A 5,263-nucleotide genomic window follows, 5' to 3' on the forward strand; every position below is an offset into this window, starting at 1 on the left:
GCGATGCGTTATGAAGAGACACGATAAAAGTGAATACTGTGTTCAACGGTGAATTTGTGGTGGGTAATAAACGTGCGAACAAGAACATCAATATGAGGAACGTTGAACTTTTTTCCACATCCGATCTAGACAATTAGTTCGCGATGCATGTTATCGAACCTACCTTAGCGTCTTTGGAAGAATTCCAGGAACGAGATAGCGGGTGGGCACTCTCACGCATACTCGATCTGACCGTTAACATTAACAAGTACAAACCGATGCGTGCGGGATGTTGCATCGAATTACCGCGCGAAATAAAAATGAAGCGAGCTGTGATCAGCGTGCAATCTAAGGACAATGCATGTTTCGCGTGGGCGGTGGTTGCAGCGTTATGTCCAGCTGACAAATACGCAGATCGTCAATCTTCGTACCTGCACATACATCGGTGTTGAATATGCACGACATTGAACGGTTGAACAATATCTCGATCAACATTCATAGTGTGGAGAAGAGATATGACAACGCGACAAAGAAAGAAGGAAACGTGGTCGTGCCCATATGTCTCACGGAACAGAAAATGGAGAAGCATGTCAACCTGCTGCATATCCCAGATCCGCGAAATGACAACACCGGACACTTCGCGTGGATTAAGAATTTGTCCCGACTCATCAGTTCACAACTGAGCAAAAAGGAACACAAAAAACATATTTGCGACAGGTAATTATATGCTAAGAACGCAATGTATAATGAATAATGTGACATATACCAATAACAAATAATGTTTTTCCAGATGTCTGCATTACTTTAGCTCGAGCGAGAAGCTTGAGAGCCACACAGTCGACTGTCAAAAAATGAATAACTGCGCCATCACCTTGCCAAACGATGATAACAAATGGCTCAGCTTCACCAACTACTGCAGGAAGAAGTGGGTCCCGTTTATAGTTTACGTCGACTTGGAATGCATCATGGAGAAGGCACCGAGGTAAAAACAAACGAGTTCGTATGCGTACCAACATCATAGCGTATTTAGTATAGCGTATTACGTGCGATGTTCCTGCGACGAGTCGTTATCCGCGTATCGATGTCGTCGCGATCCGAATTACACCTCGTGGTTTGTCAAAGAACTTGAAGAACTGGCATATCATGTAAAGGATATTTTGTCTGCAAATGTCTCCATGGAAACTTTGTCGAAAGAATAGTGGGAGACATTTCGGAACGCTACGCTGTGCCATGTGTGCGAGAAATCATTCGCAAAGGATGTTACACGCGTGTCCGATCATTGCCACCTGACTGGACGGTACAGAGGTCCCGCACATTCCAATTGCAATCTAAATTACCAAGACAATTATTGCATTCCCGTGGTCTTTCGCAACTTATCCGGTTATGATTCGCACTTCATCATCAAAGATGTAGCAACCGCGTTCGAAGGTTCAATCACTGTACTACCGATAACCAAAGAGAAATATATTTCATTTACAAAGACTGTAGGAAACATGACGGATAGTAGGAATAAATGAAAAAATTGTGTACAATTGCGGTTATCGATTCGTACAAATTTCTTAGTTCTAGTCTCGATAAATTGGCGTCTTTTCTCAACAATAATAAATTAAAAATTGTTCAGTCCGAATTTTCAAATTTATCCGACAAGGATTTTTGATTTATTGACGCGAAAGGGTGTCTTTCCGTACGAATATCTTGATTGCGCGGACAGGCTGCAGGATCAGTGTTTACCGCCACGCGAGTCATTTTACAGTTCGTTGACGGGTGACACGGTATCTGAGAGCGATTACGCGCACGCCGCGAACATCTGGTAGAGGTTCTCCATTCAAACCTTGAGTGAATATAGCGACTTGTATCTGAAGACTGATGTCTTGTTACTGGCCGATATTTTTGAAAATTTCCGCAATAGCTGTATCAAAAGTTATAAGTTAGATCTCGCGTATTATTACACTTTGCCTGGTTTTACGTGCACTGAGAAAAGAGACTGATAATACTTACAAAATGCATTTAGTTAAAGATTTTGACGGAATATTTGGTAACTATTATGAAATTTGATATTAATTACCAAATATTTAATAAATCTGAAATGTGAACGACTTTTGTTCAAAGTTGAACCAACTAGATAAAATAGTAATAGCTACCAAAATTTAATGTTTGTAATAAAATATTTGATGATTATTGTTAAATATTTAGTAAGTGTCATGAAATCATTAAACTTTACTTTATAAAATATCTAGTAAATATTACCTTCATCTGAAGTTAAAATAATGAAATATTTAGTAACTATTAATAAAGGATGTAGTATAGTCAACGAAATGTTTGGTAACTATTACCATATTACCAGTGCAGAAAACGAAATATATAGGAATTATTATCTAATGTTATTATATTCTAACGTCGTATGTTTACAAATTCACTGTGAATTCTGGCTCATACGACTCTGCTGTGTGCTACTGCGGCTCTATTACTACTGAAAACTGATATGAATATAAAGAATAACCATTATGGATTTTCTTCTGCAACGTTGGGGATTATCAGATATCAGTGATATCTTTAAAGGTAAGTTTGATTTAATATTTCTCCTTAAGAAGTAAAATTTCTTCATAAGGACAACCTAACTTATTTCACCCAGAAAGCAGTGATGGGAATTTTAGACTTTTGGTACATCTACGCACACAGAGATTTTTTTATCCGTTGCTCTCTTCTTTTTAGCTGCACTGCTGAACTAGTACAATAATTTAGAATGAGACAAATATATTTTTTCTCACTCTAACTTATTGCACCAGTTCAGCAGTGCAGCGAAGAACAAACCACGTGTGCTCAGTTACATTCAGTTTATCGTAATAATTCCGCGAATGCCGCCGTGTTGAATGGTTCAAGTTTAATTTAACAATTTTTGCTTGGATGGATGGTATTATCCGTATACTCTTGTCAGTTCTCTTCTCTTTCTCTTTGTTTGGGATGGTAACATCCATACTCTAATTTATCATTATCTGAAGACTGACATAAGGGTATGTCTGTTTAGACGTCCATAGCCATATATTGAAGGAATGGAAGAAGACAGTTTATCGTGCGAAATTGCAACATTTATATTATAAACTACTTATAAGTTGAATGTAGCCGAGCTCCTCCCTTCACACAGATAGAAGAGTATCTATTTGTGCGCCAAAAGACCAAGAATTCCATCACTGCCAGAATGATTTATGTATCATTTATATTATACATACAATTTCTTTCTATTCTTTTATACAGCGAATAATATTCACAGTGAACATGATTTAAGTGATCTATTGCATGAATCTAACTCGTCTGACTTGAACTTATTGATTCCTAACGTTTTATGTAGAATAAAACTTCGCAGATGCTTCAATGAATATATATGTACATGTTCGTGTCACACAGTCAGCGTCATGTATATTGTATTATTTATTACATGAAATATTTGCACGATTTTTAATATTAAAGTAGTACAAATATATCTAATTACAATGATGAATTATAACGATTTAGATCAAATGTGTATATACATATATAAGGAATGTATGAAAATATCCTGTCTGTCTGTCTATTTGTGTATGTGTGTGTGTGTGATATATAATGAAAATCATAATTTTAATTTAAAAAATAAATATAACATACATGGACTATTATGCCAGTTTGTATAATATATATATCCTTTTACTTACTTTTATTTCCTGTTTCTTTTTTACTTATTCATGTTGTTCTGTTTCATTAATATTATTTTACAGATTCTAAATAAAACAGCCAATTTTGCATCCGAAGATATTTCTAACGTAATAAATAAAAGTATCACGGAGCTAATTCTTTTTGATGTAACAAATATTGTAAACGAAGATAAAAATATAATTGTCATAGAAGATGTCAGTGCAAACAATAATATTCTGGAATCTTCTATTGTAAATGAAAATACGCAACCTCATGAAGAGAAGAGATATAAAGAGAAGAGTATTTTAAGTATCAAAACGGAGCTATTTGATTTAAAGGAGATTTTATTAAAAACCGCATATGGCAATTCTTTATTGTTAATTAATCAACATGGAGGACAAAATTACATTTTTACGTTTTACATTTTCGACGTTTAATTTTGTTATATTTAGAGACAACTTAGGTATTAGTATTATATTAGAGTAATATATTGATTATGTATTTTCAAATAAAAACTTGTTTACTGAACCTGAGTATTTTAATAAAAGGTAAATTGAGAAATACTGAATTAAATTAGTCCAAGAGGATCATGTTGGTCATGTATTTTGTTATGGTATTTTTTGTGAAAATAACAGTAACAAAGAACCGCTAAATGTTCTTTTTAGGACATGAAGAACCTATATTCTAAAAGAAACATTTTTCCATTTCTTTTTACTCTTTTTTTCACAATAAATACCATAATAAAAAGCGTGATGAACATAATCCTTGAGCTAACTTAATCCGGAATCCTTGTTTTTAGTTGCATAATACTAAATTTATTGTTTCTTTAACCAAAAATATACTTCTACATGTTAAATATTTAGTAATAATTACCAAACAGTTTACTCCTCTTTTTCCAATATTTTGTTATACTTACTAAACTGTTTACTTATCAGAGTCAAATATTTCATAACAGTTACTAAATTAATTATTTCATTTACTTAAATATATAGTTACGATTATTAAACATTTGTAACTATTTACAAGCTACTTATTATCCTTAACTATTTTCTTGGTAATAATTACAAAATCTGTCGTTTTCTACAACTATCATTTAATAATATTTACAAAGCTTTATCTGCATGGCCTGAATTTGAAGTTTAAAAAACTAAATTCTGGTTATTTGTATTATATATTTAATTTATGTAATCAAATTATTTCGTAACTTTTACCAGACGTTTGGCCCACCATATTTCCCTAAATTATTTAGTAGTAGACACCAAATTTTGTTACTTTTTACCAAATCCTTCTTTCAGTGTGGGATGCTATGTTGAAGCATACGTTAATTTCGAATTGCTCACTGATATCGACATGGTTATGTTCATCGAGCGCGGTATTCGCGGTGGTCTCAGTCAATATTCCGGTAGATACGCAAGGCCAATAACAAGTACATGCAGTCTTACGATCCATTGCAACCGTCATCATACTTGATGTACTTCGATGTAAATAACTTCTACGGTTGGACAATGTGTCAACTGCTGCCATACGCCGAATTTCGATGGATTGATGATGTATCTAATTTCGACGTATCATCAATCGCGTTAGATTCACCCATAGGATATATTCTGGAGGTCGACTT

The 5,263-nt window shown here is 34.1% G+C and overlaps 1 pseudogene; it reads left to right on the forward strand.

Moving 5' to 3' along the window:
- The first annotated feature begins 482 nt into the window (after positions 1-482).
- Positions 483-1,014, forward strand: LOC112588164 (uncharacterized; annotated as a pseudogene).
- Positions 1,015-5,263: the final 4,249 nt, after the last annotated feature.

This window comes from Harpegnathos saltator, unplaced genomic scaffold, assembly GCF_003227715.2.
Source record: "Harpegnathos saltator strain DR-91 unplaced genomic scaffold, Hsal_v8.6 scaffold166, whole genome shotgun sequence".
Lineage (NCBI taxonomy): Eukaryota > Metazoa > Arthropoda > Insecta > Hymenoptera > Formicidae > Harpegnathos > Harpegnathos saltator.